Here is a 17,499-nt window from a genome sequence, read left to right on the forward strand (position 1 = left end):
GATGATGTTGATTCTACCAATCCATGAACATGGTATGTTCTTCCATCTGTTTACATCTTCCTCTTTCTCTTTTTTTCAGTGTCGTGTAGTTTTTGTGACTGGCTGCTTTCAATGCCCTTTGTTTTAGTCTCTGAAGAAATGAAAATCCATTCCAGTATTTTAAAAATAAAAATAATTGCTTTAATATCTCATAACTGCCTTTAGTCTTATATTTTTATGCCTTTCAGCTTTATCTAAAAAATACATCTTATGTTCATCTTTTAGAAATGATTTTCTTGGTGTTCTTAGAAGTTATATTAATAAAAATATAAAAATGAGGTGAATCATATTTCTAAAAGAAAAATTCAATATTTACATTTTAACTCTTCAAAAATGGTTATGTCATTAGCTGTTGTAAATCCTCCTATGAGAAAAAAATGTAGTGTAAATAAATATAAGCACCAATGGGTAAATAAACACTTTGAGTCATTCATATTTGCTTGCTTGTTTTAGTTTTTAAACATTTTTACTTGATAAAACTTAAAATGGCACCATATTAACTAATTTTTAAATTCTATTAAATTTATTGAGGTGACATTGTTAATAAAATTATATAGGTTTTGAGTATACATTCTATAATATATCAACTATATCTTGCATTGTGTGCTCATCACCCAAAGTCAGATTTTTTCTGGCACTATATATTTGACCCCATTTACTCTTTACTACCCCAATCTCCCTTTCCTTTGATAACCACCATATTGTTGTCTATGTCTATGAGTTTGCTTGTCTTGTTTGCTCCTTTGTTGCTTTCAGTTTTATATCCCATATATAAGTGAAATCATGTTATTTTACATTTTCCATATGACTTATTTCATTTAGCATAACATTCCCAAGATCCATGTATCACAAATGGCAGTATTTAATCTTCTTTTATGGCTGAGTAATATTCATAACATATGTACAATATTTTCTTTAGCCAATCCTCTATCGAAGGACACTTTGGTTGTTCCCATGTCTTGGTCATTGTGAATAATGCTGCAATAAACATAGGGATACAAATATCTTTACAAATAAATGTTTTAAACATTTTGGGGTAGACACTCAGAAGAGGAGTTGCTGGGTCATAAGGTAACTCTATTCTTAATTTTTAAGGAACCTCCATACCATTTTTCACAGTCACTGTACCAATTACATTCCCACCAGCTTTGTGCAAGAGTTTGTTTTTCTCCTCTCTGTGAAAAGAGAATAATTATTGAACCTACTCCACAGGGCTGTTATCAGAGGGATCTCGATTTGGCAAGTGCTAAGACCAGAACCAGGCACATAGAGAGTTCCACGTTGGCTTTCAGTAAATCCATTGCAGCTGCATGTTGGCTGAACTGAGAAGTTGGACACCAAGCAAGGAGAGTTGGGTGGGGAAGCAAACATCATATGTGCTCTCACATGGTCTCCACGGTTTGGCCAGAGTCCAGGGTGTCTCAGAGGCCCAATTCTTTATTCAGAAAAGTAGAGATGAACCTGCAGACTTTGAAGATCAGAGGTGAAGTAGGTAAAGAATGTCCCAGTAGGCTGGTGCTTAGGAACAGTAGCCACAGAACTTGAAGTGTCTTTGATTTCATTATCACTTGCTTTTGGTAGGTATAAGAAAACACACAAATAATCATGTGAAAAAGTCCTGATAGAAACATTTGGTTGGCTCAGTGAATAGTGTTGGCCTGAAGATGAAAGGGTTCTGGGTTCGATTTTGATCAAGGGCATGTATCTTGGTTGCAGGCTCCTTCTCGCTTGGACCCTGATAGGAGCTTCTGCAAGAGTCAACCAATCAATGTGTTTCTCTCACATTGATATATCTCTCTCTGTCTTTCCCTCTCTTCCACTCTCTCTAAAAATCAATGGAAAAATATCCTTGGATGAGGATTTAAAAAATAAAATAAAATATTTCTAGGATTCTTTGAATAAGTCTGAAATATTCCACACAAAAAATGAAGATGCAAACACATAATTCTGGCATGCGGATATGGAAAGGACAGTTTTGACTCTCTGTTGGACAAAGTGCCTGCTTCCTAGACACGTTTCCTGTGGTGTGCACTGCAGAGAAGGAGTGGGAGTGGCACTCTGCCTCTTGTCAGCTCAGAGAATGCAGTGAGGAGTTCATGACGGGAAGTTGTCAAACTGCAGACCTGTCAAGTGAAATACAGAGGCTACATGGCCTTTGTTATCTGGGGAAAGCCAAGGGTGGGAAGTCATAACGAGATAGATTCCAACACAAGAGTTAAAAATGTATCTGTCCTTTCAACAATCTGAGCTCCCTATAAGAGGGGTGCTGTGACCTCAGGAATGACCACATTAGGCTGAACCCGAAGCAGGGGAGAGATTCTCTTGGTGCTTCCTTTCTGTCTGAGCAATCCTGGGAAGAGCTCCGTGAGCAAGGCTTAGCATATATTGAAAAGTTCACATATTACTTTGGTTTTGACATGACTCTCAGTTTTCTGCCCTTCCAGGCTTCATGACTATGAGTTTGGATCATGAGGTGGCCATTTAATAATTGCCTGCTTCATGGCACAGATTAATGACCTGCTTCACAGAAAAACACCCAACAGCTTATTCTTTGTCATAGTTTATGTTCAAGAACTCATCACTTAAGATTAATCTAAACATAAAGTTTCTTCTTTTTTTAATGAAGACTGAAAAACTCATGCAAATTTACACTTGCTCAGATATAATGATAATACAGTTGTAATGATTAAAGTATTACTGAAATATGTAAAGTGTGTATAAGCATGTCCATCCCTTGCACTGCTCTGACAATAAAATAAGATACTGGCTTCACAGAAACAATATTTTTGAACTGAAGAGAACCAGTTTGAATTTTAATGGTCATTCTGATGTAGAGCAAAATGAAATGATGGTTGGGGCCCTGACCTGCTGGGTAGCCTTGGGCAGCTCCTTGTTTATCAATCTTCCCATTGGGGCCCTGACCCTACAACATCTGGTATGTTCTATCAGAGCCCTGGAGCTCAGCCCCTCTTTTCCTTCCCAACTCTGCCTCCATTGCCTCAGTTCAATTTGGTTGGAGAACTCACATCAATTTGGAAATCTTTTATCTCTTTGTCTCTATATTTTATTTTAAATAAATCAACAGCAGGTGTGAATTATACCTAAATGGCTGTTATTCATTCACCTCACTAATGTGGACTTGGGACAAAGAGATTCTTGGGAACTGAAGATTGTCCCCTGCACTGAAGGGGAGGTAATGTGGAGGAGTTGTTGTTTGGCTATCATCCTCCATGCATGGATATGCAGAGATGGCCAGACCACAGACAGAGAGGGAGGAGGAGCATTGAAGGGGGGGTGAGCTCGAAAGAACCCATGTCTTTTCAGGGCAGGATGAGAGCTCAGAGCCTCTGAGTTTCCACTTCTTGCTCCTAGTGTATAGTTACATTCCATAAAGTGACCATGATGCCCCGGATCTCTGCAATAAATTACACATTTTAGCATAATCTAACTACATTTAGTTTCTGTTTTTTAGAAATAAAAATTATCTTAGTCAACTATATTTTTTTAATTGAGGCAAATTTAGATGATCTTTATATGGCTGATTCAAATACTTGATATTTATTTAAATTTGTTTTATCAAATTTGAAATGTTTTCCACTCTATTCTAAAGAAAGAAGCATAAAAAATAACTGAAGACACCTCATAGTATCACAAAAATAAGATGGGAATTCTGTTTTAGAGGGAAAAAATCTAATTCTGAAAACTTTTCAGGGATGTCTGAAATATTCTGTTAGAAGCATTAATATGTTGGTACCATAGAGGGAAACTCTATATTTTCCATATTTAAAACTCAGACTGGAAGGAAATTGAGAGAACATTGTATCTGCCTCTGGGCAAGACTGTCCTGAATCCTGAAATGCAGCATTTGACAGGCGTCATTAGCATCAGGTCCTGTAACCCACTCCTACGCCTGCAAGTCAGAGTTTCCATATTTAGGAAGATGTAGATCTTGTCTAGGTTCCCAGTAACATACTCTTACCTAATATCATGGCAGTTCTAACCACCAAAAGGTCCCGTGGCATACTTTTAAATCACAATAAGTTAGATTTGATGATTGTCTTTTGAAAGAATATTGGGTGAGTCCTCAGATAATGATGGGTGCTCTGGGACAGGTGACTTCAGGCTGTTTGGGGTGGAGCCCTGCTTCTGAAAGCAGGAACATCCAGGAGTGTGTCTGTTTCTCAGTAGAGGCAGAGGCCAGGCATCATGAAGACTGCATGCCTGTCCTACAGGCAGGCTAGATGTGATACCATGGCCACATCTCAGCATGGGGCCCAGTTCCTATAAAGTATTTGGGAATTAGTTTCTTCCTTTTCTATCCTCTGCCATCCTAAAAGAGTATTAGTTGTTTTGTGGACTTGAGTCATAACTTGAGCATCCCAGTGCATTCAGGGACAATGCACGAGACAAGGTGTATTGTATAGAGAGTGAGGAATCAAACTCTTCATGTTCAGAACAAGTTCTCTCAGAAATAAGGCATATTTTCTTGGACTCCACAGTTTGTGCCTTGAGCTTCTGGGGGCTTAGTAATGTGACAGATATGATCGGTTTGGGAGGTGAGGAAGGGGAAGAGAGAGAAAGAGAGCTTTGGCAAACCCAGTCTAATAGGAGAGACTGTGTGTGAAGCTGCCATAAGCCTACATGTCAATCCTGAGACAGAGTGGAGGAGGAATCAGTAAATAGAATTATTGTGCTGTTTAATTATAGGCTGGTAATACAGTTACAGGAAGATGAATATCTATGAAAGATAATAGGTTAGACAACATAAATGGAAGAAAAAGAGCACAAACTTATCTTTTAGAAGATAAAATTCTAAGTAGCCAAACAAAAGCAATTTCTAAAGCACTGTCACCAATATTAAGATAAGAAGCAGAGCTTCTTGTATATCAGTTTGAGACAAGCTACCCACCCCACCCCAAGTATGTACAAGCCCAAACCTACCACTCCCAGCAGTTGCCTTAATGACAGACAAGCAGATGTAACTGGGATGAACAGTGCATTGGCCAAGCTCCATCCTTTAATTCCACATGGGATTGTGTGCTTCATTCAGGCTTGCTATGAAGACACTTTTTGTTTTGTTTAATACATGAAACAAAGAGGTATAGATATGTTTGCACAAAGAGTGGGTGGTCTCAACTTCACTGAGGTAGAAATTGAACATGGGTTCCAAGGAGATGAGCTTCTTCCAAGGCAAAGGCTTTCCAAACAACTTACATCAGGGGAGAGTACAGTTACCTAACTAACCATGCAGCATAAGGAGCAGTGTTTTTGGAGAGGAGAGCAAACCCACATGTAGGGAAGGGTCAGCCAGGGATGGGGGTCAGGATTGGGCAGGAACAGTGTGGTGGTCAGATGGTGAATGTGGGTATCACAGAGCTGGTAGTTGTAGCCTTGTTTTCTCTTTGGAGGTGAACTCTGAAGACAGGACCTCAGTTGGATAAATTCCAAAAGAGCCTTGGTACTCATAGTGGCAGATACAAGATGACCATGGATCCTTTGCCCACCACCTGCTGAAAGGTGATGCCTAATTCCTTCCCTGGACTATTAGCTGGTTTAGTGGTGCTTTGACCAATAGAATGTGCAGACATTACCAAGCCTGGGTCTTAAGAAACTGGAAGCTCCCTCCTTGCTTGGAATACCTTTTGAGGAAACATTGGGCCACTATGGAAGAAGCCAGAATAGCCTGAAACTGTCTTGCCAGAGAGGCCATGTGTAAAATCTTGGTTGACAGGCTCAGCCAAGCACAGATTTTCACCTGTGCCCATCAGATACCATGTGTGTGAGGGAAGCTATCTTGGGCCCTTTAGACCAACTGGTCTACCAGGTGAAAATCACTTGGTCACCCAATTCCTGTCCCCAGCTACACACACACCCACTGTGTTATCCTTCCCCCTCCTTGTCTAACCCTTCCCTGCTTTGGTAGTTACCAGGGCTCTGAAAGCAAAGCACCTCCACCTGAGTGGCTTAAATAATAGACATTTATTCTCTCCCTAATCCTCAGGCCAAAAGTCCTAAATTAAGGTATCAGCAGGGCTGCCCATCCTCTGAGAGTGCCAGGAACAAACCCTTTCCAGGTCCCTTTCCCAACTCTGGTGACCTCAGATGTCTTTTGGCTTGTAGATGGCTATCATCTTCCCACTTTGCTTGTCTGTCTCTGTAACTAAATGTCCTTTTTTATACATGGATACAAGTCATATTGTATTGAGGCTCACTCTAATAACCTTATCTCATATACAGCTGCACAGACTTTATGCCAAATGAGATCACATTTACAGGTACTGGGGGTTAGGACTACAACATTAAATTTTGAGGGGGACACAATTCAACCATAACACTCACAGAATTCTGACAACTGTGAGGTAGGCAATGGGGGAAGGTGTGATCTGGGGAAGGAGGATTGTATTTGTGAGAGCTGCAACCTAAAAAGGGGGAGACTGTGAAAGATAGAGGTCACCATTATCTCAAAAAGTTCTTCATGTTATGAAACAACAGAATGTTCTTAATGTTTTGGAAATGGGCTTTTATGGAGAATTATATCAATCCATTCAGGATCAAGATGTTCCTGATATGAGATGCTTGCAGCAAAGAGAGGTCGAAGCTCCTGTTTGGGTGAAAGTTCAAGGTTGCAGGGTAGATAGCCTGCTGTCAGGAGAGTTTACAACCAAGAAAGGGTCACAGTCCACAAGCCATCAGCTCAAGTTTCACCAGAGGTCACCATCCACATCTCAGTCATTGATTAGTATCACAAAGGTCAGAGATGACTTTTAATTGATGAAAATAATAGATCCTTAGACTGACAATGTTAGAGGTGACTTCTCCAGATGAAATTAGTTGTGTTTAAGATTATGTAGATTGGTTAAAATATTTGAAGGAGGGATCATGGGTCTAGAAAATTCTGCCTAAATATTGGAAAGGCAGCTGAGCTTAACTCCAAAATCACCCTCTGCCCAGCCTTTAAGTTAGAGGATTTCTGATTGTATGAGAGGATGGTGGTTTTGGTCTGCCTTCTCTAGAGAAATAAAACCAATATGATTTCTCTCTCTCTCTCTCTCTCTCTCTCTCTCTCTCTCTCTCTCTCTCTCTCTCTCTCTCTCTCTCTCTCTCTCTCTCTCTCTCTCTCTCTCTCTCTCTCTCCCCCCCCCCTCTCTCTCATACACTCATACACACACACACACACACACACACACACCTATGTATCTATCTACCTACCAATCTATATCTACCTACCTATATATATCAATTATTTCTCTATCTCTGTCTACCTACCTACCTACCCACCCACCCATCTATCTACCTCTCTACTAAGGATCTGAGAGTCAGGGAGTTTTATTTTAAGCAATCGGCTAACAAAATTGTGGGGCCAATAAGTCTGGCATTTGTAGGACATGCTTGCATGCTAGAAATTCAGGGAAGAAGTGATGTGTAATATTGAGTCTGACATTTTAGGCTGGAAACTCAGATAGGGTCTCTCTGTTTCAGTTTTAAGGCAGAATTTTTCTCCTTTGTAAAACCTCAGTCTTTGCTGTTAAATCCTTCCATTGATCAGATGAAGCCCACCTACTTTATAGAGTGATCTGCTTTGCTTTACTCAAACTGCACTGATTTAAAGGTTAAACATATCTTGCCCTGGCCAGTGTAGCTCAGTTGATTGGAGCATGGTCCCATACACCCAAAAGTTTCAGATTTGATTCCCAGTAAGGGGGTTCAATACCTGGTCAGGGGCATATGAAAAGGTAACTGATCAATGGTTCTCATCTCTCTCTCTCTCTCTCTCTCTCTCTCTCTCTCCCTCCTGTACTCTCTTTCTAAAATCATAAGCATATTCTTGGATGAGGATTTTAAAAAGGTAAAATTATTTTTAAAACTTAAAAATAATTAAAAGTTAAACACATCTTGAAAGTATCATCACAACATCTAGACTGGAGTTTGACCAACTGGACATACAGCCTGAATAAGTTGACAGGTAAAATGAACTCTCACAGTGATCCTGCTTCCTGCCTTGTTCAGGATGTCCTGGCTTATATACTGTCTTGGCATAATTATAACAGCACTCAACACTCAGTAAAATGGCACAGTTCAAAAGATATAGACACATCCCACTTCAAGGGAAGTGGCTGGGACTCCATCAAACTTACAGAACAGGTTGTAGGGAATTTTATATTTGCTTGTTCATAAAGGCGGATTTAACAGGTTTCATAGGTGTAGCCTAATTGACTCTAATATCTGTTTTCATTATAATCACATTATGAGGTTAGGAGAATTAGACAGTTAACCTTCACCCACCTGAATTTTTCTATAGCTAAAGTTAATGACACAAAAGTACATATGTGTGTACGTGACTGAACTGGCTGAGGTCTGCTTGAACCTGAGTCGACACAACTGTGGTTGCTCTTCTACTGGGGAAGGGGCAGTGCATTATGATTTGAATTCAAGTTGTCTGAGCTGACCTCAGGTGTCACATGGTGTAGTATCTGAGCTGCTGTGGGAGAGACAGCTGTGATAGCACTGAGACTAGCAATGGAAGGATGATTTCATTCTGAAATAAAGTCTCATTCATTGTTCCCTTTGGTTGAAATCCTTTTATGGACCTCTTTGCCTTTGTCAATTCCTCACAGTGAGATTCACAAGCTTTCTGAATCAAGAGAAATAAAGGACTTATGGAAAGTGCCTTGCCTCAACCTAACCTAGCAGAATGAGGAGATGGGAAGCCTTCAGCATGATCCCAAAGATCCAGTTTCTTGGAGTCCACACCCTGTGCAGTCCCTCCCACAGGTCACAAGGTGTGACCAACAGGATGCTCAGTAATCATGGCATGTTGCTTCTGAAGCTAGTCACATAAGACTGTGGCATGACCCTCACCTGTCCATAAGCTTTCAATGGTTCCCATTTCATAATTCCCAATTTGTTGCCCTATTCCTGATCTTCAAGGTCCCAAGATCCATCCCTGGCCCCTCCCTGATCTCATTTCCCACAACCCTCTTCTCTTCCTTTACCTTTCCTTTTTTTACTCTTTCCATTCCCCCCGTTCCCCTTTTCTCCTGTTCACTGCACGTGCTCACTCTAACTCCCATAGCACATACCCCCACCCAGTTTCATACACTATTGTCATCCCCCTGGAATGACAGCACCAAAAAAGGTGAGGACCTAGCTTACCTGGCTCACTGCCATCTTCCGGGTATCCAGAATCACTTCTGACACATGGTTTTGCTTCAGTTAATATTTGTTAAATAAATGTGGGGGAAATGCATGCATGCCTGGCAAGTCTACCTTTCAAGGCTAAGCTCCAGTGTTATCACTTCCAGCCTTCCTTGGTCAGTGGATTTCTTAGTAATTTTCACAGCTTGATAAATTGAAATTAGAACTAGAATAGCAGAGTTATATCTTAATTAAAATACTTGAAATTAAAACTTAGCTTGGGGCTCCTCTCTTCCTGACACTCTATATCTCCATACGCTGCTGTGCTCCTCTGGGTCTGACCCTTCCAACCTCAGAGGCATAGCATGAGACTTAGTAACACCATGCCTCCTCTTCCAACACTGTCAATCTTTCCAGGGAAGACAGACACCTTATTTCTCCAGCACAGAAGCCAGCCAACATTGGCCCATGGGCTACATGCTTTGTAAGTACCATTCACTGGGGCACAGCCGTGCTAATACTCGGTCTACTTTCATGCTACAGCAGCAAAGTGGAATGGTTGCAACAGGTCAGGTCTGATGCAAGTTTTGAAAAATTGAAAATTAAGTACTCTCTGGTCCTTTACAAAAAGTTTGCCAATCTCTGGTGTAGAGACATTTAACAACATTCAGGTCTCTAAGGGATAAACCTCCAACATGAGAAATGCTGTGATGAGCTAAGTCAACATAAGTAGAAAAGTTCAATGTAGAGGATTCAACTATTCACTGAGCCCCACTAAAATCGATTTATTTAAAATTACAGAATATTGAAAAACAAATCACACACAGCGTTTATTATTCCTTGCTATCCATGTCACAGAACCCAGAGTTGGCAATTTTAGCAGTTTCCATGTAATGCAGTTAATATTTACTAACTCTGTGCCCCAAACATTCTAAAATTTAAAAAAGCAATAACTTAGGAAATCCCAAATAAATGATTGTGGTACATTTTGTTGTAAATGTTGTTCCCTGCTTAATGGGTCTTTTATTTGTCATTGTATCACTGTCATATGACTTTAACTTGCCTATAAAAAGGATACATAGACTGAGATGTTTTCTCTTAGGGGTGATTTCTATTTGATACCAAGACTAAATGTATGTATTTATTATCCCATAAACAAAGGTAAGTCTCATGTGTCTAAAGAACAAAGCAGGACCCATGGGACCCTCTTTAACATGTAGCCAGTCCCTTACATGGTGCACATTTCAGCACGGAACCTTCCCAGAGTGCTAATCCTCTTACTGCACCAGGAGACTTGTCCAATGTTGCACAGAGCAGTTTAGGTGGAGTGTAATCATTTATACAGAGTTGAAACTGAATTTATGTGAGGAACAAAAAGTGAATATCAAAGACAAAGTAATTAAAAATCATTAAAAACCATTAATTATGACCCTTGCTATTCCCAGGGCTCCAAACTTGAGAAGCAGGAGGAATTCCCGTGGGAGGTGAAGATTCTGCCAGAATTCATCTAGATGCAGAGACAGGGGAGCTAGTTACCTGTGAAGGTCTGGCTTGGCCCAGTTATGCAGCCCTGGGTCCTAGTAAGAGAAAGAGGGGTTCCAGAAAGACTGGCCCCACTAAGGAGAGGGTGGGGCCAATTTGCTTATATATTCTGTTTACATGCATATTCAGTGATCCAACTCATAGAAATTTTGTTGTATTCTCAGATTTTTAGGCATTACCCCTCTAGAAAAAGTGAAGATATATCTACCATTCCAACTTCACATTTTTTTTTCAAATTTCTCTTTTATATTTCTGCAAAAACACATTAGCATTAAGGAACAACTATGTTATGCCATGTTTAAAAATTATTTTGTGAGTTTGGTTCAACCTGTAAAAGGATTATTAAAACCTTTTTTAAAAAAGTGACTTTTAAAAATCACTGTGCATTTTCTATGAGCACAGTCAGTCACTGTGTTAAGATGTCGTTGATTTAATAACTACTAAGCACCTAACCTACACAGACTTGAGATATAGCACTGAACACAGCAGGTGTATATACCTGCACTTATGGAGCTTGCTTTCTGTGTGCGTTTTATGCTGTTGAGTTAGCTTTAACTCCTGGCAACCCTGATGTCCACAATGTCCTGTCCTCAATAGCCCTGCTTGGCTCCTGTAAACTCATGCCCATGGCTTCTTTTATGGAATCAGTCATCTCATGTTCAGTCTTCCTCTTTCTCTGCTGCCTTCTATTTTTCCCAGCATCATTGCCTTTTTCAATGAACCCTGCCTTCTCATGATGTGTCCAAAGTAGGTCAGTGCCAGTTTTGTCAGTTTTGCTTCCAGTGATGTTTCAGGCTTAATTTGCTCCAGGACTCACTTGCTTGTCTTTCTAGTGGTTCAGGGTCTCTGGAGAGCTCTCCTCCAACACCGTATTTCAAATGAATCATGTTTTTCCCATCAGCCCTCTTTATTTGTCTAGCTTTCACAGCTTTGTCCACAAAAACTATTCACATAGAAATTGGGGATATGAGGGTGAATGATCTTAGACTCAGTATCTAATGATAATTCAGTGTTCTTGGGGACCTTTCCTAATTCTTCCATTGCTGCCCTTTCAAGTCTCAGCTCTCTCTTAATTTCTTGGCTGGGTACCATTTGAATTGTTGGCTGGGCCAAGGTAGGCAAAATCTTTAAAAATTTCAATGTCTTCAGTATCTATGTTAAAGTTGTGTATTTCTTCTGTAGTCATGGTGTTTGTCTTCTTGATGTTCAGATATAGTCCTGCTTTCTTCTTTCACTTTCATTAGAAGTCTTTTTAAATACTGATGCTTTCTGCCAGTAAGATGGTGTCATCTGCATATCTTAACTTAGCAATAGTTCTTATACCAATTTTCACTCCTCCTTCCTCTGAGTCTAGCCCTGTTTCTTGAAAGTTATGTTCTGCTTAAAGATTGAGCAAATAAGGAGATCAATGTATTTTTTACCCATAAAAACCATTCTTTCTCTGCACATTTCATCCTGACAATAGCTTCCTGTCCACAGTATAGGGTCATGCATCAGGACAATTAAGTGCTGAGGCACAGCCATTTCTTTCAGAGTGACCCAGAGCTTTTCATGATCCATGTGAAGACCTTATATGGTCTACACAACATAAATTAAGCTTCTTCTGAAATTCTTTGGAGTACATCAATATCCAACAAATGCTTGCAATGCCTCTTGAATGCTTCTTCTTTTTCTGAATCCAGTTTGCATTATAGTAAGAGAGAAAAGCAATCATATATATAAAAGCCCAGCATCCATAATGGCAGAATGACCAAAATGACTACTCAACCAGTCACTATGAGGTGCACTGACCACCTCTCAGTCCCTTTCCCTGGCTAACAGGCTCTGATTGCAAATGGCAAACGGAGACTTGGGGTGGGTGGTGGGGGATGTGGGCAGCACCAGGCCAAGGCCTTCCCCTCCTCTCCCCCCACTGGTTGCCCCACATACAGAGGGCTACATGCAGTGAGGGTGGGGTGGGTGAGTGGTGAGTGGCTGAACAGGCCTACCTCTTGGTTCCTCCCCTGGGCCCACAAGCTGATTGCCATGGATGGTGAATGGGTACTAGGGTGGGTGGTGGTGGGGTGGTGGGGCCAGCTGTCAGCAGCTGGGGAAGATGGCCCTGATTGCAGGCTATGTCTATGGACAGTACCTGTGCATGATTTCATGGGTTGAGCCTCTAGTACAAATACAAATCAGTAAATACACACAGTATGTAATCTCGTGATAAATACTGTAGACAGGAAAAAAGCTAAGAAGGGATATGGAGTGGTGGTCAGGGTGAGCCTCAATGAAAAGAAACTTTTGAATGAGACCTGAAAGAGAGGGGGGGTGAGCCACTCTTATCTCTGAAGAAGAAGCACTCCAAGTCAGTGGTAACCTTTGCATTTGCAAACACGTTGGTTCTATGAAAATGCGCAATAGAGAATTGTGGTTGGTCTGATCATGAAATATCCTTAAGTGCAAATATTGAAAACCTGTACCCTTACTTATTTTAATAAAGAGACTTTAAAAAAAATAATTGTTGTTGAACTATTTGGTGGTTTTTAAGTGATAAAGATCATAAGTGACAGGAAAACGAGCCATAGGCAATTCAAAGTTACACAACTTATTTACTTAGGCCTCTCCGAGGCCGATTCAGTTTCCTGAATTGAGAATTACTGATTAGCAATAAATGTTGGATGAATACTGAACTCCATGATATTGTATTTTTATGCACTATGAAGAGGTTGATAGGGTCATATATTAGTTATGGAATGGATATTAGTAATTACTCACTAGAAACCACTGTATAAAAGCTGAGAAAACAACATTTGAGTAGATTAGCAGTTGCCAGAAGAGTTCTGTCCTTCTTTACCTATTTTCAGAGGGCCCCAAACCTTCTACATTGCACAGGAATCCAAATTTTCATAAAAAGAGTGTGTGGACTTCTGTACTTTATTAAATGATCTATATTTGAATGGGTGACATTAATGTTAAAGAAGTAGATTTCTATTATTGCAAATTACTCCCAATTTATTCAGATTCTGTTTGTTCATATACAAATATCTGAAATGATTTTGCTTTCACACATTTTATAAAAAATGGGTCTATATTTTAATCAAGTGCGATGTCAGAATTTTTATTAGAAACTCCCTATGCCATGCATTCAAATCAAGATGCTTGTGCTAAAACATAAACTTAGTATTTTAAAAGCTGGCTAAATATTATTATTTTTTACATGGAATACATTACACTTCAGGGAAGTAATTCTGTCTAACAATCGAGTTGATAAACATGTTGATAAGTGGCCAATACTACTTGAGACATAGAACATTGCATACTAGGAATTCAAGGATATCACACTACAGACAGAGAAATGGAGACAACAAACATAGAACTTAAAGTTCTGAGAGACTCTCAGCCCAAATCTAAAATTAGAATGTTTCATGTAAGTGGCACATGTTAGCATTTGGGATTAATATAGTTAATAGCATGAACTGGAATGATTGGCAAGGCTGCATGCATGTGTGTGTATGTGCATATGTTTCTGTATAATTTTATTATAAACATTATTACATGTGTAACACAAAATAGCTTCTCACTGTAAAATATCTGCATAATAATGAAAAAGAAAAAAATTTAAATTCATTGACCTATGTTTCCAGTTTAAGAAGCTAGAAAAAGAAGTGCAAATTAGATATTAATCAAGTAGAAGTAAAATAAATAATAGAACAGAAATTAATGAAATAGAAAACAAACAAAAAACCTAGAAAAAATTAACAAAGTCCAAAGTTAGCTATTTGAAAATATTCAAGAAATTTATAATCTCTTACTATGATTCATGAAGAAGCAAACAGACTATATATCCTGAAGATATTTAAGTTATATGTAATAGCTTTTTAGTATGTCCAAGATATGTGTAGGTGTCTCTTCTCCCATGGCAATCAATTGAGTAATATAGATAGATAAAATAGACTTATTCTGAAAAAAACAAACAAAAAAACACACATCTTACCAAAACTTAATCAGTTGGAAACAGAAAACATGGATAGTCAAATAATCATTAGAGAAATTTAATTTTTAATGAAAATGTCCCCCCAAAGAACAATCTAGATAGACATCATGCCATTGGTAAATACTACCTAAAATTTAAAGAAGAAAGAGTACCCATTTACACAAAGACTTTCAGAAAATAGAGGGATCCCTGGCCAGTGTGGCTCAGTTGGTATAGTGTTGTCCCACACATTGAAAGGTTGCTGGTTGATTTCTGGGCATATATCAGGTTGTGGATTTGATCCCCTGAAAGGGCATATGTGTGTGAGGAAAATTATTGATGTTTCTCTTTCTCTCTCTCTTACTACCTCTCTCTCTAAAGTCAATAAAAACACATTTTTTAAAAAAATAGAGGAGAAAAAAGAGATGCTTCCCAACTCATTTGGTGAAGCCATTAGCACCCAAACAACAATATCTGAGAAAGATTTTTCAAAAATAAAAAAGACAATATTTCTCCTACAAGTAGACACAAATCCTTTATAAAGGGTTAGTAAATAGAATTTAGCAATATATATGATACTTTGATAGGTTTTACCCCAGGAAAGTAAAGTTTATTTATATCTGAAAATCAATAAAATTGTGATTCATTGACTCATGAGGGATCTATCTACTCCACAAGCTACAGGCCACTCACAGCTACTGCTGGGATAGTGGGTGCACTTTAAAACCATAAACACTCTATGGAACCAACTGTATTAACAAGGAAGTTGTTGGTTTAATGAAAAGAACCTATAAAAAATCGGTGGTATGGACAGATGATCAAAACACAAAAGTACATACTTGGCACAGAAGATTCTAGTGTAACTGGATAAGTAGGTTTTATAGATGTTGTTTTCAGAATGTTATTTATTCTGAGTATGAATTCATTCCCTTGCTCCGTGTAACCACATGAGTTTGAACTGATATTTGGGATAATTCCAGATCTTCTTAGTTTCTCTAATCCAGAGAGGAATGTGACATTCTGAATAAGTGAGGAAAGACTAGCCTTGATTTACTCAATTTTGGTGGTGAAGTTACTAAAGTAATCCCAATTGCAATCAACACATGTCTTCTGGCATTTGATATAAAATGCTCCTCTTGCCATAATAACTTGGTAACTCAAAAATACCTAACAAACTAGAATTTCAATTAATGAAAACAAGCATTTTAATATATTTATATATTTTTGGCTATATTGATCCATAAGGTTTAGAAGATCCTATTTATTTGGGTAAGTGACATAAAAGTTGGGCAAGATATCTTTGAAATATTAATGCCAGGATAGGATTAGAGAAAGCAGTCAAGAATAGGTCAGATATGGGAAACTAGAAGGCAGAATTCCTGAACCAGGTTGTAAGGTTAGAGTCTGGGGTCTGACCCAAGACAAACTGAACCTGTATCAGGACAAGAAGATTTTCCAGATTCTCCACTCAAGAGTGGGATTGTGATAAATTAGAATAGAGGACAAGGCACCTAATTTGAGAACTACCCTCTTACAGGCATCATCAAACTTTTTAAAGTGGGGGCCAGATCACGGTCCCTCAGAGAGCTGGAGGGCCGGACTATATGAACTACTAATTCCTACTGTAACACCTCGGCTGCGCTCACTGCCCAAAAAACCTGGCGGGCCGGATCAGACTCCTCTGCGGGCCGCATGTGGCCCGCGGGCCGTAGTTTGAAGACCCCTGTAAATTTCTGAATCACTTTTAGGAATAGTTTTAAATGGCATGAGTCTGCCCATGAGCATAGCCCTCAGTCTTCAGAGCATAGTAGGAAGAGCTTCAGCTTTGGTAGGTAGAGTCAGTGATTCTTAGTAAGATCATCTAATTGGCCAGTGAAGTATGAGTGTGGGTGTGTGTATTTTAAAATGAATTATTCATCCATTGGTAATGACTATAAGTAGGAAAAGGAGGTTCTGTTTGGTAATATTTATATATTTCCACTAATAAGTTTGAAACACGATATAGATTGACATAGAAAAAATAATTGGTTTATTATTAGACTCATAAATTTCCTTGTTTGATGTGTAGGAAATAATTCTTTAAAGAACAGAGCAGCCATTTCTTTTCTAGAGATGGCAACGTAAGCCCAGATGTCCAACATCCCTCTCCCCAAAACCAACAGTGATAATCAAAGGAAGCTAAAAATAGATTCCGTGCTGGAATCCAGGAAAGGCTATCATCAGAATGCCAGAGTTTAATGAATTTCTTGTATATAAAGTGCAGATGGGCTAGATTAAAAGAAGCCGCAAGGACTCACACATCCCCTTCCTAGAACACCCCTGCTTCTTGGCAGACCTCCTGCTTCTCTCTGAAATGAGCGTGTTAGAAGTGAAAGAAAAAGAAGGATCTCTGTATTTGGACCCCAATCTTTTTTGGGGGGAACAAGCCAACAGCATTCAAAAGTAGCTGTGCCAGAAGTTCCTCTGGAAAGAGAAGTGACATCAAGTATAATTGGGCTTCTTCTGGCTGCAAATTTCCTCTGAGGAGTTGAGGCCCTGTCAGCCTGGAGTGTCTCCTTCCTGATCCAGTGGGATTGCTCTAAAACACAAGAGACAGCAAAGCCATGCAGTGGAATTAGCCACACAAGGAACCTAGAGTAGAAGATTGGCTACATAGGGAACTAACTAGCAAACATCGGTCCCTGAAGTAGTGTTTCAGTAAATATAGAAAGAAAACACAAAGAACTACTCCTCCAGGTTCCTTCCCATCTTCTTTGAGCATGACAGTACCAGGCAGGAGTCTAAGCCTGCTCTTCCACCTCTCCAGGTGGGGAGGAAGGTCTCTCCAG

Source organism: Pipistrellus kuhlii, unplaced genomic scaffold (assembly GCF_014108245.1).
Source record: "Pipistrellus kuhlii isolate mPipKuh1 unplaced genomic scaffold, mPipKuh1.p scaffold_m20_p_4, whole genome shotgun sequence".
NCBI classification, from domain to species: domain Eukaryota; kingdom Metazoa; phylum Chordata; class Mammalia; order Chiroptera; family Vespertilionidae; genus Pipistrellus; species Pipistrellus kuhlii.